At 41.8% G+C, this 26580-nt stretch overlaps 1 long non-coding RNA gene across 1 annotated transcript in view; it reads right to left on the bottom strand.

The window, feature by feature from the left end:
• The window catches only part of LOC128899505 (uncharacterized), a 648463-nt gene that overhangs the window by 271 nt on the left and 621612 nt on the right, over window positions 1-26580 (bottom strand). The window lies entirely within an intron of this gene.

Genomic DNA, 26580 nt, shown 5'->3' with positions numbered 1-26580 from the left:
TAAAATGAGACATAGGTAGGAATGACAGCTAAGACAATCTGTGTTCCAGTTCACAGATGAGAAAAGGAATTTAAAAAATACACGAACACTGCTGTCCAAACATACTTCTAAAAAAGTCAGTTTAAAAGAACCACATAACGAAATTAATCAACATTTCTCAATTAATGTGCAGTTTTCCAGTAAGTGTGTACTACTATGAAATTTCCTTCAACGAGTTTTTTTTGTTAGTCATCCCACTCCCTGATTCTTAGCTTCTGGAGTTCTGGTATTACTTTGTACCCTAATCTTGCTGTCTGTAGACACTTTACATTAGTTGCTTGCAAAGCACTATTGGAAGTCTGTAAAAGTGGGGTGCAAAGGTCAGCAAAAACAAATTATAAAATATCATTTAAAATAAATTATGCATCAAGATGAAATTTCTTTATTACAGATCACAAAAAATTTCAAGAGATTTCCAAATGATTTGAAATTTGTTTAGCCCTTAAAAACTTCCTGCACTATATAGTACACAAAACACAGTCTTGACTTTTCATGTAAGAAACCTATTCTTTCTCCTCACCAAAGAAAACAGCAGGCAGGGGAAGGGAACAGAACTCGGGTGAAAAAGGCTGAAAAGGAGCTATTTTGGGGGGTTTTGTTTGGTTTTTTTTGTTTGTTAGGTTGGCCTGTACTGGTAGCCAGCACCACTGACATCAGATATAAATGAGGCATCAATGCACCAATGGTCACTTTCTGAGACCACCCCCTTCCCCACCCTCCATTCCCCACCCACACAAAAGAAGCCCTCACAAGCTTCTGAACACACAGTGAATGGGTGTCACCCAGGACATTGTAGTTCGTGGAGGACACTACAGGCATGGCCCTGAGAGCAATGCCAGTGCAGAAGGTAGTTTTGTTGTTGGCAACAAATCCCCATTCTGGGCTTGAGGGATTTTGCTGGGTTGCACCCACCCGGGGGTTTGGGGGGCAGGGGGAGAGTTGCAAGAGCCCTGCTTCCCCCAGGGGACCAAATAAACCTGATCCATGTGGACTTGATTTCCCCCTCTCAGGAGAATGGGTCCCCCATGTCTAAGTTGATCTGTTCCACTCACACTTCCTGTTCATCAAGACTATAAAGGGGAAGGTGTGGCAGCCATCTTTCTTTTATCTCCTGCCTCACCTGTTTGAAAGGACCTACAGCTGCTGCTAGCCTCCTGTTTCTGCCACGTGGTCAGGCCCGATCTTCTCCCTGACGCTTCTCCATGCTTCCCTAAAGAGCTGAAATCCTCATACATCAAGGGAGATACAAGTTTGGGTTTGGGTATTTTCCTATTTGTCCTTATTCTTTATGCTTGTAAACCCTTCCTGTTACTGCTCTCTCTCTTTCTCTATATATATATAATGAAAAAAAATTACTTTTCCTACTTTCAAACCAACTGCAGGTTATTTTTTGGTAGATTTACCTCCAGTCTCTCTGTGGGCAGGGAGAGGATTTCTCCATTTCTTGCTACCATCTGAGCTCTTAAACTCCAGTTAAGGCTCAAACCACTACAGGAGTGAATACGGCTACTGATTGTCACCCTCCAGGAAGAGGACCTAGCTATGGTAACCACTAGGCCAGAAGCTGTGGGCAGAAGGAACGTGGTAGCAGATGGAGCTCCCACGCAAACATGCAGCTGTGTGGGTCTCTGGATGCAGGGAATGCCTGTGCCCAGCACTTGCACCAGAGGGCAGTAGAGACAACACCTGTGTGTGGTGTGACCAGATGAATGATCTGTTTAGCTAGGTGGCAGAGCTGAAAGGGAAAGTGGAAAAGTTAAGGACTGTGAAAGGGAGATAAGATTGGTGGAACCACACCCTGAGGCAATTCAGCAGATAGAGGCTACACAGAAAACAGGTGATCCTCTTCCCTATTGCCACCAGGCAGGTGGAAGGGACCTAAGAGACATGAGATGAGGATGTGGGTGAGGGTCCATTCCGTGGTTTGCCTAAAGTGAATCAAGCATCCACAGTTTATGACTCAACTACCTCTCTGGGCAGCCCATTCCAATGCTTGACCCCTCTTTCTCTGAAAGAGTTTTTCTTAATGTCTAGTTGATGTTCAGTATGCTTAGTTAATCTCTAACCCAATCTTCTTCAACTGACTTCTGAGTCAAAGGAAGAACAACCCCATGTATTGGTACAGGTTGGGGACTGATCTGTTGGATAGCAGCTCCGGGAAAAATTACCTGGGAATCCTGGTGCCTAGTGGCCAAGAGGGTGTGGCAGTACATCTAAAGCCCCTTCCCACCCCATGAAGCCAGAATAGGGGGAAGTGGAGAAGCTGAGAGAGAGACAATTCTTCCCTCCCAGGGTTGTGGGAGTCACTGTCCCTGGACGTATTCAAGAGGAGATTGGACATGGCACTTGGTGCCATGGTCTAGTCATGAGGTCTGTTGAGACAGGTTGGACTTGATGATCCTTGGGGTCTCTTCCAACCTTAGTTATACTGTGATACTGTGAAGTCCAGGTAGACCACATCCACAGGCCTCCCCACATCCACCAGGTGGGTCACCTGATCCTAGAAGGAGATCAGGTTGGTCAGGCAGGACCTGCCCTTCCTAAATCCATGCTGGCTGGGCCTGATCCCTTGGCCATCCTCTAAGTGCTGTGTGATTGCACTCAAGATGACTTATTCCATAATCTTGCCTGGCACTGAGGTCAGGCTGACAGGCCTATAATTCCCTGGCTCATCCAACCAGTCCTTCTTGTGGATGGGCACCACGCTGGCCAGCTTCCAGTCTTCTGGGACCTCTCTGGTGAGCCAGGACTGTTGAAAAATGATGGAGAGCAGTTTGGCCAGCTCATCTGCCAGCTCTCTCAGCACCCTAGGATGGATCCCATCTCGTCCCATGGACTTGTGGGGATCCAAGCGGCTGAGGAGATCTCTAACTATCCCCTCCTCCTGGAACAGAGGAAAACTATGCTTCTCCCTGGCTCCTTCTGCCAGCTCTGCAGGCCAGCTGTCTGGAAGACATTCTGTCCTGCTAGTAAAAATTGAGGCAAAGAAGGTGTTAAGTACCTCTGCCTTTTCCTCATCCTTTGTTACAATGTTCCCCTCCGTGTCCACCAAGGAGTGGAGGTTGTCCTTGCCCTTCCTCTTGCTATTAATGTATTTATAGAAGGACTTTTTGTTGTCCTTCGCAGCAGAGGTCAGTCTAAGCTCCAAATGTGCTTTTGCCTCCCTAATTTTCTTCCTACATGATCTAGCAACATCCTTAAATGTTCTGTGGGTTGTCTCACCTTTCTTCCAAAGATGATAAACCCTCTTTTTTCCCCTTAGTTCTATTAGAAGTTCATCACCCATCCAGGCTGGCCCTCTGCCCCGGCGGCCCATCTTCCGGCACATTGGCACAGCAGGTCCAGCTCTCCTGGACCCCTTTATTTTTAAGGGCTGTATCCCAAGGAACCCTCTGAGTTAGTTCCTTGAGTAACCTGAAGTCTGCCCTCTGGAAGTCCAGAGTGGTGCTCTTCTTGCTGCCCCTCTTAGCTTGACTGAGTACTGAAAATTCAATTATCTCATGGTCACTGGCCCCTAAACACCCTCTGACTACCACATCACCCACCAGCCCTTCCCTATTAGTGAAGAGGACGTCAAGCATAGCCTTACCCCTGGCAGGCTCGTGCAGCACCTGGGATAAGAAGCTGTCCTCCATGCACTCTAAGAACCTCCTCCTGCTACTTAACCTAACTAGATGGGCAGTGTTAGAAAAGTTCACCAAAAAATCAAGAAAACAAACAAATTTGCACAATTGGAAAAATAATAAAACTGCTTTTTTAATCTTTAAAATTTAATGTTACCACTTTTATGCAAATTGTTTTTAGACGCTATTGTATATCTCCCCTAACAATAGCTCTCCATTGTATTTTTCTGAGTCTTTAAGATATTTATGTATTTACATCTCATTAATTTTGGATAAACCTGCTAAGGTAGGTTCAATTTTTGCACCAGAGAGCATACAAGTGATTTAAAATCCTGAAGAAGGCTATTAATTTTAATTTTTTTGTTTACCTTGTTGGGTTTTTTTGTTTTTTTTTCTCCTCCTGTTGCCTATGGAATTCTAATTTCAGGCTTTAATTCTTTTTATGGATGGTAAGATTACGTGGGGGGGGCGTGGGGGGAGTGCAGGGGGGATGCTACCTGGACTTCAGAATATGCCAGTTTATGAGCTTTTGTTCATCTTTGTATCCAGAGACAGGGGGAGTCAGTACTGCAAAATTAATGTGATGGAACATACACACATAATGCAGATTATTATTCTCTGAGAATTCTGGGTCATGACATGAGTTAGGAACAACTTAGGTGAAATTATCACATAAAAGAAAGGCACAAAAATTGTCTTGTTTGGTAGTGTCCTATATCCTGAACCCACAAATCTTTCTGTAATGGAAGTTCAATAACATTGCTGATAAGAGGCAAAAAAAAAGCCCTTAATACCCATCCAAACTAATGTCAATACTACATCCCCTAGTAGGTTTAAGAAATTGCAGGTGGAGAACTCTTGGCAGGACACAGGTATCATACTAGCTACTGTACAAAGCAGGATAATTATCTGTGTATCCTCACACAGCAAGAATCCCAACCACTGAAAGATCAAGTAGAGAGCTGAGTACCATATCCAAAACTTTCTCTTGATATAGAAGTGAGAGAAACTCTTCTCAACAAGTGAAGGTTTGTCTTTTTTTCCTCCCTTTTTGCTCCATGACGTAGTTTAGTTTTGACTTACCTTGATGCAGACAAGAAAAGCACAGAAGTAAGGCTTAATTGTGACTCACAGAATCAAAGAATTAGAGAATCACAGAATGTTGGGGGCTGGAAAGAACCTTTAGAGGTCATCTAGTCTAACTCCCTTGCCAGAGGATCGTCTATACCAGATCACACAGGAGTGCATCCAGGTGGGTTTTGAATATCTCCAAAGAGGGAAACTCCACAATTCCCCAGGGTAGCCTGCTCCAGTGTTTCATCACACTCACAGTGAAAATTTTTTCCTTATGTTTCCATGGAGCTTTCTATGCCTCAACTTCCACCCACTGCCCCTTGTTCTGTCATTGGGCATCGCTGAGAAGAGCCTGGCTCCATCCTCTTGACACTCACCCTTTACATATTTGTAAACATTAATGAGGTCACCCCTTAGTCTGCTTCCCTCCAAGCTAAAGAGCCCCAGCTCCCTCAGTCTCTCCTCATAAGGGAGATGCTCTACTCCTTTTATCATTTTTGTGGCTCTGCCCTGGGTTTTTTCAAATAGTTCTCTGTCATTCTTGAACTGAGGGGCTCACTTTGCTTTTCCCCTACATGCAATGGCTACTTCTTCTCCAATGTTGTACTGTTCCACTTATTTCTGAAACTTTTGCTAGGGTACTGAATTATCTTCAGAAGAAAACTTGTCTTTCCAAGCCTTTCCAAACACAATTTTAATAGTGTATTCCCTCTGTTATTGGAACACTCACTGTCAGGGCTTCATTACCTATGAGACTGGATTGCAAGTCTGGAAATAATTTCCTTAAGAGGTTGAAATTATATTGGTCTTTATGTTTTCTAGAAAATGAGGCCTTGCAAGATGTCATCTTGCATGCTGCCTTGTCTTCTGCTCAATACTTGGATCACAAAACTGTCAATCTGCTCTGGTTAATGGAGCATGAAGTTACAAAACAATGCAAATCCTGTGATTAACTAAGGAACAATGAATTGTTCCTATTGCTATGGGTCTGCGCCACCATTTTGTCCTCATATTCGAATTTAGGTCTATAGTCTCAGTTTTCTTTCCTGACTTTATACCTTCACAGTATGTTTGTCGTTGTGACCCTTCATTATCACAATTTAAGTGAAACTTCAATAGGTGGATGTCTTTAGTTTATATTCATTCTATAAAATAAATAAATACACTGGGGTAATCACTTCATCATTATTTCTCTTCATGTAATGACAATTAGTTTCTACAAGTAATTGCAGCTACCTTTTTTTCTTCTCAGATGGTGCATTCCTTTCATTCCAAAACATATTTTTATTTTCCTATGTTTTCTATATTTATTCAGAAATACAAGTCACTGAGATGAGGATAGATTGGATTGCAGATTTTGAACTGGTTTTTATTTGATGGGTTAAAAAATCACTTGATTTCTGTATCACCCAACTCAGTGCCTTCTTCCATGGAGAGAAACCAATATGATAATGCAGTGAGTATGAATAATTTTTTATGCTGTTTTGTTTGTTTGCTTATTTATTTCACCCAGGTACGAATCATGAAAGAAGTTATAAACTAATGTTCTGGGTTGCACCCATTCTGGGGAACAGCTGCAAGAGAAAGAAACCTGGTCCAGGTGAACAGAGAGGGACTTAGCTTCCCCCTCCCAGGAGAAGGGGTCCCCCGGCTCACAGGTGGTCTATTCCACTCCCCCTTCCTGTCCAGCACTCCTATTAAAAGAAAAATGCTGTTGCCATTTACTCCTGCCTCACCTGTTCAAAATGAGCCACAGCTGCTGCTAGCCTCCTGGTTCTGCCACGTTTTTGGGCCTGGTCTTCTCCCTGCCACATCCACACTTCTCTAAAGGACTAAAATCCACATACATTGAGGTAGATATAAGGCCATCCAAATTTGGTTTTGTATATTTTCCTGTTCATTGTTATTTTTTATGTCCTGAAGGGACAAAAAAGCCTCAAAAATGCTCTGAACCAGACAATTGGGCAGGAGCCAGCAGATCTGGTTTTCCAGGAAAATGCCCACATAGCCCAGGCTTGTCTGAACATGCCCTGGAGTCTAAGTGGGCAAGGTGTGTGTGCCTTTGGCCACGTTTGGAGGAAACTCATTCTAGCGGTTACAGTGTTAGGCTTTTATCTCTCAATCTTTGTTGTCACTGGCCATTATTGTCTCAGGAAATCTATAAATACCAGCCCAAAGAGCCAGAGCCTTGCCTTGCAATTGTTCAAGCTCTGGGAGAAATCACAAGCCTTGCTTGGAATCTGAGCTGTGTTTCAGGTTGCCTAGACAAGACTGCAAAGACCCCTGCTGTATAGCATTGTAAAGCCCAGGAGCAGACAGACACGTCTCGCCAGGCCGAGACACAAAACCCAGGAGGAGCTGAGTCCCCTTGTTTTATTGGAAGAAGGAACAAGCACTTCTGCAAAGGGTGCAAACCCTGTAAGCCTCGGCAGCAACCTCTTTGCTACAAAGCTTTCGGCTACAAAGCCTTCAGAGATAAATCCTGAATGTGCCTCAGGAACAAGCTGCAGAAGCCAAGAGAAAATGAAACTCTGTTCCTGCAGATTTCACGTGGTCAGCGCCATGTATGTTTTGTTTAAATCCCCTATGCATGCTGCAGGGTGCCAAGATCAGTGAGTAATTATGAAATCTGACTTTTTTATAAGCATCTAGTAAAGGTCTGTTGCCCCAGAGAATTCTGGAGATCTCCCCTCCCCCCTTACAGGCAATCTCCGTTTCCATTGCCAATATTCCCTTTTTCTTCATTGTTTAAATTGCTGTTTGTTGTTTCTGGGTTTTTGCTCATGTTGTTTAAATTGTTACATCTTCCTGCTGGTGAGATATCTGTTCCACAACTGAATATTTTGAACCAGTAGATTGGTTTTATTAATATTTTCCATGGATTTTTTTATGATTAATAAAGTTATTAATATATTTATTAATTTTTCTGCCTTTTGAATATTAATAGCCTCCTTATGATCATAACACCTTACCCTTGAAAACCTTCCTATTACTTATATATATATATATATATTTGTTAAAAAAATATACTTTTCCATTTCCAAACCAACTCCAAATTATGTTTTGGTAGATTTACTTCCTTCCTTTTTTCCCTACCCCCTTTTTTTTTTCTTCCCCCTTTTCCTTTCCCCCTTTTTCCTTATCAGGAAAAAAGGAAGGGGGAGAGGGGAGGGATTCTCAGTTTTCTACCATCTGAGCTCTTACTACTTTTTTTTTCTCCAGCAGGTCACTTGGCCAGGGATAGGGATGGTTGCAACTTGCAGTAAAGCTGTTTTCAAAGGATCAGTGTGGACCCAGACTGGGGTTGAACATAAGCAGGTAGGTGCCCAGGCAACTGGCTGCAGAGTGTGCTGGAGCCTGGCACTTGAAATGGAGGGTAGTGGAGACAACACCTGCACTAGACTAGACTAGACTAGACTAGAATAGAATAGAATTAACCAGGTTGGAAGAAACCTTCAAGATCATGGTGTCCAACCTACCATCCAACACTATCTAATCAACTAAACCATAGTACAAGGCACACCAACCAGTCACTTCCTAAACACTGCCAGTGATGGTGACTCCACCACCTCCCTGGGCAGCTCATTAGGTGTGAGTAGATTGACTATCTGCTTAACTAGTGGTGAATTGAAGGAGGAAGTTACTAGACTTCAGAATGTAAGGGAATGTAAAAGGGAGTTCAACTTGAGTAACCAGGCTCTGCAGGCTCCCCTAGTAGAGGCAGGTGACCCAAAATACAGCAGGGAATGGATACAGGTCCCTCTTAGGAGATGTAAAGTAAACCCCCCATGCCTCCCCTCACCTTCCCTGCTGCCCTTGCAAAACAAATATAGGGCACTGGAAATTGAGGGTGAGGTGATTCTGGTGGCAGAAGATACACCATGTGAGGTGTTGCCTAAGGCAAAACAGACTGCCCCTTGCATCAGGGCTTGTTCCCTCAAAAAAAGAGGAGGGTTATTGTTATTGGTGATTCTGTCCTGAGCTGAACAGAGGGCCCCATTAGTTGGCTGGATGCTTCCCACAGCGAAGTCTGCTGCCTCCCTGGAGCCCAGGTCAGGGATGTTACCAGAAGGCTGCCTAGTCTGGTACAGTCCTCTGATTACTATCCCTTAATAGTTATGCAGTTAGGGAACAATGATGTTGCAACCAGATCTCCCAAGGCAACCAAAAGGGACTTCAAGGCTCTGGGAGAACTGGTTGAGGGGTCAGGGGAACAGGTAATTTTTTCATCAATACACTTAGTTGCAGGAAGGAATATGGAAAGGAACAGGTCAGCAGCTGTAATTAACAAGTGGCTCAGAGGCTGGTGCTACCAAAAGAATTTTGGGTTCTTTGATCTTGGGGAACTTTCTATGGCACCACGTGAGCTAGCAACAGATGGAGTACATCCGACCAAGAGAGGCAGAAGTATCTTAGTACATGAGAATGGCCTATCCCCCAAAGGGAAAAAGGTTCTAGGAAGAGAGTTGGCAGGTCTCAATGACAGGGCTTTAAACTAGATTCAAAGGGGGAAGGGGCTGAAAGCAGTCACCCCAGGCAGGAGTCTGAGGATGGTAAGCTGGAATCAGGGGTGAAACCGGCACCCCGCCGAAGTGCATGGACACTAATGCAAGAAGCATGGGTAACAAACAAGAGGAGCAGGAGGCCTTGTTACAGAAGGAAAGTTATGATGTAGTTGCCATCACAGGAATGTGGTGGGATGACTCACATGACTGGAGCACTTCAACTGATGGCTACAGGCTCTTCAGGAGAGACAGGCAAGGGTGAAGGGGTGGAGGGTTGGCTCTGTACATCAGGGGACTAGATGCCATGGACCTAGAGATCAAGGATGATCAAGCTGAGTGCCTGTGGGTGAGAATTAGAGGGAAGACCAACAAGGCAGACATCCTGTTTGGAGTCTGTTATAGACCACCTAACCAGGATGAAGAAGTTGATGAATTATTCTATGGGCAGTTAGAGGCTGTCTCAAGATCACCAGACCTTGTTCTTATGGGTGATTTTAACCTGCCTAATATCTGCTGGGAACTTAAAACAGCAGAGACGAGGCAGTCTAGAAGGTTTTTTGAGTGTATGAAGGACAGCTTCTTACCGCAGTTGCTGTGTGAGCCTACTAGAGGTAAGGCTTTGCTCGACCTTCTTTTTACCAGTAGAGAAGGGCTGGTGGGAGATGTGGTGTTTGGAGGCTGTCTGGGGTCCAGTGACCATGAAATAATTAAGTTTTCAATATGCAGGCAAGCTAAGAGGGGCAGCAACAAAACCTCCACTCTGGACTTCTGGAGGACAGACTTCAGGTTACTCAAGGAACTAACTCAGAAGGTACCTTGGGAAACAGCCCTTAAAACCAAAGGGGTCCAGGAGGGATGCACCTGCTTCAAGAAAGAATTCTTGAAGGTGCAGGTACAGGCTGTGCCAACGTGCCAGAAGATGAGCCACCAGGGCAGACAGACAGCCTGGATGGACAATGAAATTCTGATTGAATTAAGGAAAAAAAAGAGGGTGTATCATCTTTGGAAGAAAGGTGAGATTACCCATGAAATATTTAAGGATGTTACTAGGTCATGCAGGAGAAAAATTAGAGAGGCAAAATCCCATTTAGAGCTTAGACAGGCCTCTGCTGTGAAGGACAAAAAATATCCTTCAACCAGTATCTTAATAGCAAGAGGTAGGGCAAGGATAACCTCCACTCCTTAGTGGACAAGGAGAGGAATATAGTAACAAAATATGAGGAAAAGGTAGAGGTACTTAACACTTTCTTTGCCTGATTTTTTAATATCAGGATAGGTTGTCATCCAGACAACTGGTCTCCTGAGCTGGCAGATGGAGTCAGGGAGCAGTATAGTTCCCCTGTAAACCAGGAGGAAGTAGTTAGAGACCTGCCCAGCCACTTGGGTCCCCACAAGTCCATGGGACTGGATGGGATCCATCCTAGGCTGCTGTGAGAGCTGGCAGATGAGTTGGCCAAGCTGCTTTCCATCATTTTCCACCAGTCCTGGCTCACTGATGACTGGAAGCTGGCCGTCATGATGTCCATCCACAAGAAGGGCTGGATGGACGAACCTGGAAACTGTAGGCCAGTCAGCCTGACCTGAGTGCCAGGGAAAATTATGGAGCAGATCATCTTGGGGGCAATCACTGCACACCTGAAGGATGGCTAAGGGATCAGGCCCAGCCAGCATGGATTTAGGAAGGACAGGTCCTGCCTGACCAACCTGATCTCCTATGATCAGATGACCCACCTGGTGGATGTGGGGAAGGCTGTGGATGTAGTCTACCTGAACTTCAGCAAGGCCTTTGACACCATCCCCCACAGCAAACTCCTGGCCAAGCTGTCAGCCCATGGCTTGGATGGGAGCACACTGCGATGGGTTAGAACTGGCTAGAGGGTCAAGCCCACAGTGTGGTGGTAAATGGTGTCACATCCATCTGGCAGCCAGTCACTAGTGGTGTCCCCCAGGGATCTGTTCTGGGCCCCATCCTGTTCAATATCTTTATTAATGATCTGGCTGAGTGTATTGAGTCCATCATCAGTAAATTTGCAGATAACACCAAGTTGGGAGCAGGTGTTGATCTGTTAGAGGGTAAAAGAGCTCTGCAGAGGGACCTTGACAGGCTGGACAGATGGGCAGAGCTCAACATAATAATAATACTGATAATAATGATAATAATTATGATAATGATAATGATAATGATAATGATAATGATAATGATAATGATAATTATAATAATAATAATAAAAAACAACCAGGTTGGAAGAGACTTTCAAGATCATCGTATCCAACCCCTCAACCAATCCAACCCACCTAAAAAACTAAATCATGGCACCAAGAACCCCATCAAATCTCCTCTTGAACACCTCCAATGATGGTGACTCCACCACCTCCCCAGGTAGCCCATTCCAATGGGCAATCACTCTCTCTGTATAGAACTTCTTCCTAAAATCCAACCTAAACCTCCCCTGGTGCAGCCTGAGACTGTGTCCCCTTGTTCTGGTGCTGGCTGCCTGGGAGAAGAGACCAACATCCGCCTGTCTACAACCTCCCTTCAGGTAGTTGTAGAGAGTAATAAGGTCCCCCCTGAGTCTCCTCCTCTCCAGGCTAAGCAACCCCAGCTCCCTCAGTCTCTCCTCATAGGGCTTGTGTTCCAAACCCCTCACCAACTTTGTTGCCCTTCTCTGGACATGTTCCAGCAGGTCAACATCCTGCCTAAATTAAGGGGCCCAGAACTGGACACAGTACTCAAGGTGCAGCCTAACCAGTGCAGTGTACAGGGGCAGAATGACCTCCCTGATCCTGCACTGTTCTTGATGCAGGCCAGGATGCCATTGGCCTTCTTGGCTGCCTGGGCACACTGCAGGCTCATGTTCATCCTACCATCGACCAGTACGCCCAGGTCCCTCTCCACCTGGCCGCTCTCCAGCCACTCTGACCCCAGCCTGTAGCACTGAATGGGGTTGTTGTGGCCAATGTGCAGAACCCGGCACTTGGATGTGTTAAATCTCATGCCGTTGGACTTTGCCCATCTGTCCAGCCTGTTGAGGTCCCTCTGCAGAGCCTCTCTATCCTCCAGCAGATCAACTCCTGCCCCCAGCTTGGTGTCATCAGCAAATTTACTGATGATGGACTCAGCACCCTCATCCAGATCATCAATAAAGATGTTAAAGAGCACAGGGCCCAGCACTGATCCTTGGGGCACACCACTAGTGATTGGCCACAAGCTGGATGTGGCACCATTCACCACCATTCTCTGGGCTTGGCCGTCCAGCCAGTTCCTAACCCAATGCAGTGTGCTCCTGTCCAAGCCATGGGCTGACAGCTTGGCCAGGAGTTTGCTATGGGGGACAGTGTCAAAGGCCTTGCTGAGGTGCAGGTAGATCACATCCACAGGCCTCCCCACATCCACCAGATAGGTCACCTGATCATAGAAGGAGGGTAGAGGGTAGAAAGGCTCTGCAGAGGGACCATGACCGACTGGACAGATGGGCAGAGTCCAATGGGATGGCATTTAATAAGTCCAAGTGCCGGGTGTTGCACTTTGGCCACAACAACCCCATGCAGAGCTACAGGCTGGGGTCAGAGTGGCTGGAGAGCTGCCAAACAGAGAGGGACCTGGGGGTGCTGATTGACACCCGCCTAAACATGAGCCAGCAGTGTGCCCAGGTGGCCAAGAGGGCCAATGGCATCCTGGCCTGTATTAGGAATAGTGTGGCCAGCAGGAGCAGGGAGGTCATTGTGCCCCTGTACTCTGCATTGGTTAGGCCACACCTTGAGTCCTGTGTCCAGTTCTGGGCCCCTCAGTTTAGGAAGGACATCGAGACACTTGAACGTGTCCAGAGAAGGGCAACAAGGCTCGGGAGAGGCCTTGAGCAGAAGCCCTATGAGGAGAGGCTGAGGGAGCTGGGATTGTTTAGCCTGGAGAAGAGAAGGATCAGAGGTGACCTCCTTGCCCTCTACAACTACCTGAAAGGTGGTTGTAGACAGGAGTGGGTTGGTCTCTTCTCCCAGGCAACGAGCACCAGAACAAGGGGACACAGTCTCAAGCTGTGCCAGGGGAGGTTTAGACTCGAGGTGAGGAAAAAGTTCTTCACTGAGAGAGTCATTCATCATTGGAATGGGCTGCCCAGGGAGGTGGTGGAGTCGCCGTCCCTGGAGGTGTTCAAGGGGTGATTGGACGTGGCACTTGGTGCCATGGTCTAGTTGTGAGGTCTGTTGGATCAGGTTGGACTTGATGATCCTTGGGGTCTCTTCCAACCTTAGTTACTGTGATACTGTGATACTGTGATCAGGTTAATCAGGCAGGACCTGCCCTTCCTAAATCCATGCTGACTGGGTCTGATCCCTTGGCCATCCTCTAAGTACTGTGTGATTGCACTTCAGATGACCTGTTCCATAATCTTGCCTGGCACTGAGGTCAGGCTGACAGGCCTATAATTCCCTGGTTCCTCCAACCGGCCGTTCTTGTGGATGGGCACCATGTTGGCCAGCTTCCAGTCTTCTGGGACCTTTCCAGTGAGCCAGGAGTAACATGATGGCATTCAACAAGTCCAAGCGCCGGGTGTTGCACTTTGGCCACAACAACCCCATGCAGAGCTACAGGCTGGGGTCAGAGGGTCTGGAGAGCAGCCAAACAGAAAGGGACCTGGGGGAGCTGACTGACAGCTGGCTAAACATGAGCCAGCAGTGTGCCCAGGTGGCCAAGAAGGCCAATGGCATCCTGGCCTGCATCAAGAATAATTTGGCCATCAGGAGCAGGAAAGTCATTGTGCCCCTGTACTCAGCAGGCCACACCTTGAGTCCTGTGTCCAGTTCTTGACCCCTCAATTTAAGGACATTGAGACTCTTGAACATGTGCAGAAAAGGGCAATGAGTGTGGTGAGAGGCCTTGAGCACAAGCCCTACAAGGAGAGGCTGAGGGAGCTGGGATTGTTTAGCCTGGAGAAGAGGAGGCTCAGGGGAGACCTTATTGCTGTCTACAACTACCTGAAAGGAGGTTGTAGCCAGAAAGGGGTTGGTCTCTTCTCCCAGGCAACCAACACCAGAACAAGAGGACATAGTCTCAAGCTGTACCAGGGGAAGTTTAGGCTCGAAGTGAGGAGAAAGTTCTTCACCAAGAGAGTTGTTAGCTATTGGAATGTGCTGCCCAGGGAGGTGGTGGATTCACCATCCGTGGAGGTGTTCAAAACTGCATTGGATGTGGCACTTGAAGCCATGGTTTAGTAGGTCTTGGGTGACAGGTTGGACTTCATGATCTTTGAGGTCTTTTCCAACCTTATTGATTCTATGATTCTATGATGCTATGATATTTTCTGAGCTTTGGTGGCTGTTTATTGCATCACAGGCAGCAATATTATTTTGTGCACTTAAGGATCCCGAAAAAAAGTAATGCTTGTTTATAATTAAATAGGATTTTTCTCCTCTCCGAACCTCTCTGAACCTCTCCGAACCTTTCCGAACCTCTCCGAACCTCTCCTCTCCTCTCCTCTCCTCTCTCCTCTCCTCTCTCCTCTCCAAGCCTCTCCGAACCTCTCCTCTCCGAACCTCTCCTCTCCTCTCCGAACCTCTCCTCTCCGAACCTCTCCTCTCCAAACCTCTCTTCTCCTCCCCTCTGCTCCCCTCACCCCACCAAACCTCTCCTCTCCTCTCCAAACCTTTCCAAACCGAACCTCTCCTTCCCCTTCCCCTTTTCCCCTTTTCCTTTTTTTTTTTTTTTTAATTTCGCCCTAGGGAGGAAAATAAAAAGCTTTAAATTTTCTATCTAATTTTTAACTTCTGTTTATAAATACACATTTAAGCATCAATAACATAAATAAGTAATGCTCAAAATAAGGCAATATTGCTGAGGACTTCAACATTAGCAATGAACAATAACCATATCTTAATGAATTTAAAAGTGACAATTCCTTGTTGCTGTTTTCCTTATTTATTATTTTTATTTTTATATTTTTAAAATTTTTTTTTTTTGGTTCTTGTAATGGGTTAAAGCAAACCAATGGGTTTACCTGATTACTTCACCTGAAACACAAGTAAGGCAAAACCAGCACACAGACAAAAAAGAAACCAAAACCAAACTCTTTTGGATGAGATAAAGTGTTGAGAGTTAAATTTGCTGAATAAATGAGATAGTAATCTAAATGCACAATTGCCTTAGCCTATTTGCAGAAAAAGCACAGCAGAAAGCAGCAGTAACCAGAAGCAAGTGAGCTAAAAACCCAACCCAGGGAGCCATTCCTCCACCCTTTTTTGTCCTGCTGTCATCTCAGTGGAAAAAAAGCCAACCCCCCCTCCCAAAACCCAGAAGCAGGAATCCTTCTGCTTGCTCCAGCCAGAACTTTAATTTTGAATCTGGCATGAGGCAGGATGGTTTTGAATACCAGCAGCAGATTAAAATTCAGCCTATGAGAGTACTAAACTGCAAGACTTACTAGAAAGTTTAAATTTGACTAATATTTGGCTAACTGAAAAGGTTTCATGTTTATCTGTTTATAATAAGGAAAACTGTTATAATATTTGACTTAAAAATGTGAGCTATAATCCCAATTGTTTTGGTAGTTACAACTGCTGTTTTAATATTTAAAATATTACATAACATCTAGGTAATTGCCTGTTTAAAAGGCTACTATCTTCTAACTACTGTAAATCCTGAAACAGACATCGTAGCTACCAGAGAGGCTATACTGAAACATTTTTGGAATAACATAAGTATGCACATTTTGGCTGCAGAAAAACAAACAACAAAGTAATCACAAAGGAACACTTCCAGCAGACAAATACAATGTTTACCTGTTAATTAATATGACATTCCAGGATGATTTTTTTCAAAATATTAACCTCCCTTTACTAAATTTAAGTAAAATTATTAATTTTGTCTGAGTTTTAGTTACACCATTGTAGATTTATATGCTGAAAATATTATGATAGTTTAACAGATGCTTCCAAACTTCATTGGTATAAACTTAGAACTGATGCCTTCTACTCTATTCATGCTGTAGAAAACCAGAACAGTTCTCCTCTCAGTTCTCTCAGACCCTCCTCATAAAACTTCTTCAGCCCCTTCACCAGCTTTGCTCGCCTTCTCTTGACCTTCTCCACACTTCAATATCTTTCTTGTAAGGAGAGACCCAAAACTCAGTACAATACTCAACGTGTGGCCTCACCAGTTCTAAGTTCAGGGTAACAATTACTGGTCACACTCGTCACACTATTTGTGATACAGGCCAGACACTTGTTTGCTTTCTTGGCCACCTGGGCACATTGCTGACTTATATTCATGTGTCTGTCAATCAACAGTCCTAGGTCTTTCTGTGCTGGGCAGCTTTCCAGCCACTCCAGACTTTCCTCAAGAGGGTGAAAATTAACAAGACAGAGAAAACATTGAAGAAGAAAGTTTTTATATAAAAGCACAGACACAAGCTAGCTAGTAATACATTTCTTTTGTTAAGAGTGACTTTTTGAGCATTAAATAGCTAGAAGAGCCAGAACAGACATTAAGAGTTTGGCTGGTATAAAAACCCAAGTATATGATGATTTAAAATTGCAACCATGTAATGAAGTTAATATAATTTAAAATAAACTCAAAATAAGCATTAGAATACCTTTATACTGTTCATGGTCTTCAATGAATGGACCATAATAAATGGATCCATATAAAATGAGTCAATAACAAAGGACAGAGACAGATGAAATCTGAAGGGTTTTAGAGACAGGAATCTTTCCAGAGAGCTGGATGCTACATGAATGAAATCTTGGCAGAATCCAGTACAAAAAAATATATAAAGGGCTTGTCGTCACTCCAGACACAGTTACCATGATTTTTTTCTTTCTTTTTAGTAATATGGAATTATAACCGAGATACACTCACTGCTATTAAGAAGATATGAGGCTGTCAGTCATATTTGTAGAAGTGAGCCATCCAAATTCAGGCCAACACAAATTTATAAGAGCCTTATGAAAGGCCTTATAAAGGTTGCTATAGAAATTCATTACACAGAGATAGTAAAATTGTACTCATGATATATGACAGTAGCCTTTCTCTTAAAAAAAAAAAAAAAAAGAATCAAATAAAAAGAAAAAAATCCTCCTTATCATCCAAATCTAGTATTTTGATGATGTTCCATTTACATTTACCTAAGATTTGAATAAATAAATAATGGTAGGTGGTCAGGTTATACCAAATTGGTTAATTGTTTTTCTTTGCATTCATCCTATGTTACTGCAATGAAATATTTTAATATAATTTCAGCCTGTAGCTGCATATGCCTTTCCAATAGTAACAAGAACTTACCATCAATAAGGGTTTATTTCTCACAAAACAAGTATGTAGCGCACATATGGCCAGGTACTGGACACAGCTGAAAGAACAGATGATGCATTGCAATATCTCGAAGAAGAAGGTGGCAAAATATCAAAAAGGAAAAAATGACCTTGCTGTCATAGTGCAACATAGTTGAAAACATGCATCTGAAAATACATCTGAGTTGTGTATCATTGAAGAAATATAATGTTACTATTTTATGTTAATTTCCATCACTTTTTTAGCAATATAAAGTTGTTGGTACCATAAGGCTCAATATATTTAATAAAATGTATCTAAGAGAAATGTTCTATGGTTTGTGAAAGTAATGAGCACCTATTGTTTGTTTGTGATGGAAAGAAAAGGTTTGCTTTAAAAAGGTGAAATTTTAATTTAGAAAATCCAACATATTCCACAAAAAGGCAGAAACTAAGTGTCTAAATAAATTTGCAATTGTCTTTATGCATTGTGTAATCTCTGAGACCTGCATCAAGCATCTGTTTGTATCTTGCTCAGTTACAAATATGTTAAACAGAAAATAGAAAAATACCATATATTGCTGTTTTTGTTGTACAGACTGCAATACTCGCTTTCACAAATGTCAATGAATGAATTCTAAATTCTGAATGCTTGAAATATGTATGCATCATATACACAACTCATAAAAAGTAAAATGGGTGCATTCTTTTTCCCCAGTCATCACCAACATGTGCAGTGTCAGTTAACACTTGGTAGCTTTGTATAAATTTTGGATGGAATTCTGTATGGGTGTTTCTCACAGATAAATTTGAATAGAAAGTTTTGCTGAAAAATCTGTATTGTTCACCATCTTCCATAAGTGACTGAAATTCGGTCTGTGAATGGACCATTTTGCACATGATATTATCTTTAAGGGATATGAGAAGACTCACATGGAAAGTCATTTGGGAACATTTTTGCTTGAGAAGAAAGTACCATAGAGTACTCAGCTACATGAATGACTGTATAGCAGATGAACAACCCAAATTTATAGTATTTACTGCATGTTGTAGAGATTGATGACTTCTTACAAGATAAGTCTCTTAAAAGCAACAGAATTTCTTTAGTCTGTGCAGAAGAATGGCAGATCACCAGCCAAGTTCAATTTCCTTCAATAGAATAGCCTGGCCCTTTGATTCTTGGTAAAAAAATCTGTGAGGTTCACAGAAATATTAATTTTCATTTTACACATTATAGTAGAAAAAAAAATCTAAAACTAAGTAGGAAAAAAAAATATCTCCCAGACACATCCTAGTTGCATTCTAGAACAGAAGCACAATATATTAATCTCTTTGCAAGACACTAAAGAGAGGGTCTTATAGTTTGTTCACAGAAAGAGAAATTGCTTTGTATTTTACCTTTGATATTTCGGTTTCTTTCCTTAAATATGGTAATTCTAATAAACTGAGCAATATGAACTTTTACATAACGGAAAGTGAGGAATAATATTTTAATGAGTTTAATTCTATATATTGTAACTATTAAGTAGAATTGCATTTGAATTTCAACATAATACATGGTACAGAAGAAGCTGAATTGATTTAGTTTACTTAAAAGTTTTGTAACTTATGAAGCAGGCTGCAGTAATTAGGGCTAACCACAGAGCAGAAAGTATTTTTTCTCTTTTTCATATGTTAATATAATATGATTTTAATTTTTTTTTTTTAAGGGTTCTGGTGGAATTTGTGCCCTAACAGATTTTAATTAAAATTTTATATTGCTTTATTATGTAACCACAGATCAAACAGTAAAGTGGTTATAATTCTAATGTTTAAGGTATAATAAACTCTTCACACAAAAAGTAAAAATAAATGAGAGGACACTGCTTAATTTTAAGTAATAAATATAAAATATGGTGTATAGTTCTCTCTGTGTCTTTCTTAGTAAGCAATAAATATTTTTGAACATACATTTCATCTTAAAGCATCTAAACTTCCATAGTAAAAATAGTCCCACATTTTTTATCAGAGCATAAAAGAACTTGTATTATGGCTTGTTTTGATCTTCTTTCTGAAAAGTACCACTAAAACACATGCAAAACATTTTGAAGAGTCAGAAAGCAGCACAAAATAAATTTACTTTCAGTGTTATTCAATTCCGTAAGTCCTGGTCAACAAAGAGGACTATAATTTCACATGTGTTTTCAGAGAAATCTGTATTTATTATACTAAGAGCCGTGTTCAGATTGGTGTGTTCAGATCACTCCCTGTGCTGCCTGTACACCAGAGCACACAGCATGAGGAATAAACAGGAGGAGTAAGAAATCCATGTGTGGTCAAGAGGTCATGATCTGGTGGCAATTACAGAGATGTGGTGGGACAACTACATGACCGGAATGTGGTTGTGGATGGCTATGTCCTTTTTTGAAAAGATAGGTCAGCTAAGGGAGGTAGTTGTGTTGCTCTCTATGTGAGAGAGCAACAAGAATGTGTTGAGTTCAGCCCAGGAGTGGATGAGGGGTGAGTTGAGAGTTTGTAGCTATGTATTAAGGCAGGCATGGATGACACTGTTGTGGGTGTTTATTACAGACCACCTGATCAGGATGATTAAATCAATGAAGCCTTCTACAGACAGCTGACAGCAGCTTCACAATCACAGGCCCTGGCTGTCATGGGGGACTATAACTACTCAGAGATTTGCTGGAAGGCCTACACAGCCAGCCACCCACAATCCAGGAAGTTCTTCCAGTGCATTGATGATAACTTCTTGATGCAAATAGTGGAGGAGCCAACCAGGAAAGGAGTGTTACTGGACCTGATACTCATCAACAAGAAGGGACTGGTTGAAGCAGTGAAGGTTGACTGCAACCTTGGCTGCAGTGACCACGACATGGTGGAGTTCATGGTCATGTATGGTAGGAATAAGATATCAAGCAGGATTACAGCACTGGATTTCAGCAGGGCCAACTTTGGCCTTTTCAGGTAATTGCTAAGGAAAATCTCATGGGCCATGGTACTAGAAGGCAAAGGGGCCCAAGACAGTTTGTTAACATTCAAGGACCTTCTCTTCCAAGCTCAAGAACAGAACATCCCAAAGGGTAGGATATCCAGAAATGGAGCCAGAGGACCTGCATGGTTAAGTAGGGAACTGCTAAGCAAGCTCAGGTGGAAGATCATGGAAGGAGGGGCTGGCCACTTGGGAGGAATATAAGACAGTTGTCAGAGGATGTAGGGAGACAACTAGGAAGGCTAAGTCCTCCTTGGAATTCAGCCTTGCAAGAGGGGTCAATGACAACAAAAAGGACTTCTTTAAATACATTGCAAGAAAAGCTAAGGCCAGAGGCGATACAGGCCCACTGCTGGAATGAGGTAGGTGCCTTGGTGACAGAGGACACAGAGAAAGCAGAAGGGCTAAATGCCTTCTCTGTCTCCATCTATACTGTTGGAGGCTGTCCTCAGAAGCCTGAGGCCCTAGAGAAAGGCAGAACAAAGGAGAAATTTTCCTTGGTTGATGAGGACTGGGTTAGGGAACAATTAAGTCATCTGGACATCCATAAATCCATGGGTCCTGATGGAATGCACCCAAGGGTGCTGAGAGAGCTGGCAGAGGCCATTGACAGACCACTCTCCACCATCTTTGATAAGTTATGGTGCACAGGAATGGTGCGTGGGGCCCGGAGGAATTCAGATATCACTCCAGTCTTCAAAAAGGGTAAGAGGGAGGACCCACGGAACTAAAGACTGGTCAGCCTTACCTCCATCCCTGAAAAGGTGGTGGAGCAACTTATCCTCAGCTTTACTAAGAGGAAGTCATGTTTGACCAACCTGGTAGCCTTTTAAGAGGATATAACCAGGTGGATGGTAGAGCAGTGAATGTGATTTATGTTGATTTCAGTAAGGCATTTGGCACCGTCTCCCGCAGCATCCTTACAGCTAAGCTGAGGCAGTGTGGTCTGGATGATCAGGTAGTGAGGTGAATTGGGAACTGGTTGAAGGAAAGAAGTCACGGAGTTGTGGTCAATGGGACAGAGTCTAGTTGGAGGCCTGTATCTAATGGAGCCCCTCAGGGGTCAGTACTGGGACCAACATTGTTCAGTGTGTTCATCAATGACCTGGATGAGTGAACACAGAGCACGGTCTACAAGTTTGCTGATGACACCAAACTGGGTGGAGTGGCTGACACACCAGAGGGTTGTGCTGCCATTCAGCAGGACTTGACCAGGCTGGAGACTTGGGCAAGGAGAAACTGAGTGAAACTCAACAATGGCAAATGTAGAGTCTTGCACCCAAGAAAGAACAACCCTGTGTATCAGTATAGCGTGGGGACTGACCTGCTGGAGAGCAGTGAAAGGGAAAAGGACCTGGGGGTCCTAGAGGATGGCAGGTTGCCCATGAGCCAGCAATGTGCTCATATGGCCAAGAAGGCCAATGGTGTCCAGGGTTGTATCAGAAGGGGTGTGGTTAGTAGGTCAAGAGAGGTTCTCCTCCCCTTCTAGTCTGCCCTGTTGAGGCTGCACCTGGAATATTGTGTCCAGTTCAGGGCCCCTCAGTTCAAGAAGGACAGGGAACTGCTTGAGAGTGTCCAGTGCAGAGCCATGAAAATGATTAAGGGAGTGGAACATCTTCCTTATGAGGAGACACTGAGGAAGCTGGGGCTCTTCAGCTTGAAGAGAAGACTAAGGGGTGACCTCATTAATGTTTATAAATATGTAAAGGGTGAGTGCCAAGAGGATGGAGCCAGGCTGTTCTCATTGATGCCCAGTGACAGGGCAAGGGATAATGGGTGGAAGTTGAGCCATAGGAAGTTCCATGGAAACAGAAGGAAGAATTATTTCACTGTGTGGGTGACAGAACACTGGATCAGGTTGCCCAGGGGTGTTGAGGAGTCTCCCTCTCTGGAGCTATTTAAGACCCACTTGAGTGAGTTCCTGTGTGACCTGCTCTAGGTGATCCTGCTCTGGCAGGGGGGTTAGACTAGATGATTCTGTGATTCTGTGATTTTTCTACACAGATTTTCTTACTTATGTGATTAGGACTTCAAGTGCGCAATATAAAAATTGATATATATACAAAACGCACCAATGACCACAACCTCATTGAATTACACAGTGAATGGCATGGCTTTTTGGACTGGTGTATTTTATCCACAGTATTAGAAAGTCCCTGTCATCCTGAGCAGTAGTACTAAGGACGAGAAGACTGCTACTGCTGGATGCTGATACTGGTATCTTTCTGTAATAAGTACTAAGCAATATATTTTATTTATTTTTTCCATATTTGTATGAGAAATTACTTCATTTGAATAAAAATTACTACTTCTCTTTGATAGCTGTTGACATGGACAGTTTACCTTAATCATTATCATGGCAAATTCATATTGTACATGACTCTAATGTGAAAAATATAAATAATAATTTTGTTATGGAATGACTGTCACTTTCTGCTATGATTTTCAGAAGTAAACACTCTCTCAGGCTGAATCTTTTGTGTCATCAAAATTTGGTCTAGAAATACCACAGATACATTTCATTCAGAAAACTTAATCTTGGCTATGATGTACATTGCAGTGCATTATTTTACTATGAAACTCCCCAAAAATGTGAATGTTTACTTCAAAAGATGCACAATCTATTCAGTTTACTATTGTGTGGAAATGTCTGATTTATTAATGTGTTTAAAGGCTATGAACTTTCAATGTTTGAGATCTTGTGCAAAAGTTACACATAATAATTCTTTAGAAGTGCAGAACATAATATAAATCATTATCACATTTGGTAGTAGCTTTGGGTTTTACGCACTAATGTGTTGTCACACATTTAGTAGGGTATTTTAAGTATTACTGCTGAAGAACAACTTGTCAAGGAACCACCAAAACAACAATCAACAAACCAATAAACAACCACAAAACCCCCCAAGCCAATCAATGACGCAAACAAAACCAGCATAATTAAAAAAAAAAAAAAAGAAAAGAGCATAAAGGACTGTCTTTAAGAACTTTATACAAGGTGATCATTTGCTTCTTTCTATACTAAAAACAATGAAAAATAAAGCTTTTTATTTATCCTTTACTGTTTTAGCAATATCATTTCACTGAAAGTGATGCATTAGATTGTGATGTTTTTTATAATCTTGTAAGAAGAATTATAGAATGCTAAGGTCTGGAAGGGACCAGAGATCATCTTGTGCAAAGAATTATAAAGAGCAGATAATTTCTAGTACTTATTAATGTGTAGGGTTTTTTTTTCTGCAAGACACTTGTGTAACATAAACTCAATGTCCTCTACTCCAAAAGAAATACAGTTAATCAAAAGACTTGAGGAAGCACAAAAGGGTAGTCACAGAATACATGAGTATGTTCTTTGGGTGGGAAGGAAATAAGGTATGTTAGGACCGAAACGGAGAATTGGAAACTTGCATTTCGGAAGGCCGATGCAAGTATTATATAGAACTCTGTTTTCACTCTGCAAGTACAGACAGATTTTTAAAATACTTGCTTATAGAGTAATGACAGATCGCAAGGATGTAAATAATATAAGGAAAAAATATTTAGAATAGATAATGCTATATTTTAGATGTTGAAAAGAAAACTCCTTTGCCTTGCCTTGGCCTTACTCTTACGCTTACCATCCTCCTTCCCTTTCTCTTTCCTCTCACCCATTCAAGAAAATTCCCCACATCTTAACTAAAGGCACAAGACTAAAAGAAGAATAATACGACCTACTTGCAGCTTTGGAATGATTGTTGAATAATCAACTTTTTTTGTTTTCTTTCTTTCTTTTTCTTTTTCTTTTTCTTTTCTTTGCTAGCATTTCTGCCTGTCTATAAATAAGGTCAGAAAACAGACCTTGGAACATACAGTGCTTTTAATCCAGGAACAAAAGTTTACAATAAACTTCAGTTTAACAACTGATAAATACAAACTGTTATTTGTTCTCAAGGGGTGTTAGAATAATTTTTTGCATCTGTAAACTACTGTACTGGGAAATCAGTAACCATAAAGATTGAATAGGCTGACTCTACCCCAAAGCCATTACAGTAACGGAAAATGAAAAATAATGTAGGTGGCCAGATGTAGGGCTCACAATAATCAGACTAACAATACTGATAAGCACTGTCATAAAGAGGTGATAAAATAGTAACTTAACTTTTCTTCTTTTAGGCCACAGTTACAACACAAAGTTTTCTATTGCTATATTGGTTTTTGTATTAATAATGTTGCATTTTACATTTTACAAATTATTATAGTTTTTATATTTCAAATTATGCTTACCAGGAGTGATTTATTCCGCAGGGAAACATGGGTAATACAGTGACAAATGGCAAAAAATCAAAAGATAGTTTATTTTGGCAATAACACTAAATCTAGGGCAAGGGATTAAAGATAATACTGTCATATCAAAACCAGAAAGGTAATTTATCTAGTCTGTAATTATTCTATCTATAATTTGGTTAGATTACCAAAGTTAACAGTTCTTTAAAAAAATAATAGCTTGTGTTAACTGTCACAAAATTTCTCCATAAAAAGTGTAACAAGGCAATGGAACTCTTATACTAAAGCATGAACATGTACTGGTGGTCTTGAGAACTTGTGGTTTTGAATCACATGTTGTGTTGACTGACAAATATTCTTCAAAGAGGCAACAACTTCTTTTGTTCCCTTCACTTCTCATAAGCAAACTGCCTTGCACTGACAATGACTTAGTTGAGCTGACACTTTATTTTGTTCACATTACGTAATACATTTTCTTCTCTCTCTTTCTTCTTCTTTTTTTTTTTTTTTTTTTAAATGAGAATTAAATTTCAGTATGCAGGAAAGGGAACAGAAAATTACCAGACAACATTTTTCATCATGTTCATTTTTTTTTTTTCAAATGCACTCCATCAGTAAGATATTTATAAAATTTTACTACATTTATTCAAATTAATTACAGTCAGCTTTTTTGAATAAATAATTCAAGTTTGCTGTCTTAATGCAATTTTACAATAATGTTGTTTATATATAAAGGAATTATTTTAGTATGTTGTGTGTTAAAAATCTCAAAGTTTCAGGGTGTATGAAGATTTTTTTAAGACAGCTTTTTGTTAATAGTTGTGCATAAAGTATCACAATGGACTACAACATGAGTCATTAGACTATATTGGGTTTTTTATTTATGCACTTAGACACCTTAATTATGATAATAACAAATATAAAAGTGTCTATATGTTTGTATTTAAGCAAAAATCATGTATGAGTAATAAAATATTTCAAAGTAAAACAGAAATAAAATCTCTAAGAACTCTTTTTATTTTAACTTCTAACCTAGGAAACCTACAATGGAGTTGAACTGATATTTTATTTCTAAAAGGCTACATGAAACACCGTTTAATTTCTAATGCAATAGAATCTTGGATATTTTGATTTTCCCTATAATATAATGACAAGTTTAAATCATGGAGAATTTTGATCTTGTCTCATTTTGGTCCTTCCTTGTGTATCATACTCTCTGCCTCATGTTGACTCCTTTTCTTCAGTTGAAGTCTCTTCAGAATAGTGAATTAACAAATCCTTAAGGACAGAGACTGCTTTTAAGTTTCTTGTCTCTGGTGTTATCTAGACAGGGATGAAAAAACTTCAAAATTTGTTTTTTTTAGGGTGCCATGTGTCTGCTTAATTGAGTCTTCATAGAGAGTGACAGACTTACTCTAGGCTTAAACTCACATAGTTTTAAACTCAGATGCACTATACTCCTGGTTCCTTGATTTGATTCATGGAACATTCTGGAATACACGCTATCTCCCTCACTGAACATGCATGTTTTCTTGAATTTTAGTGCAGATACACATTGTAGTGGCTTGGAATTTACCACCATATTAACAAAAAGATTGGCTCACGCAGTCAGAAGCAAAATGGAAGCTATATTTACAAGCAATAACTACACTCTACAATGGAATGCAATGAATATGTACAAATATGACAGTATCACAGTATAACTAAGGTTGGAAGAGACCCCAAAGATCATTGAGTCCAACCTGTCTCCACAGACCTCATGACTAGACCATGGCACCAAGTGCCATGTCCAATCTCCTCTTGAACACCTCCAGGGACGGTGACTCCACCA

This window comes from Dryobates pubescens, chromosome Z (genome assembly GCF_014839835.1).
Source record: "Dryobates pubescens isolate bDryPub1 chromosome Z, bDryPub1.pri, whole genome shotgun sequence".
NCBI lineage: Eukaryota > Metazoa > Chordata > Aves > Piciformes > Picidae > Dryobates > Dryobates pubescens.
Note: the sequence above shows the minus strand (reverse complement) of the source record. Positions and strands in the feature narration are given on the sequence as shown.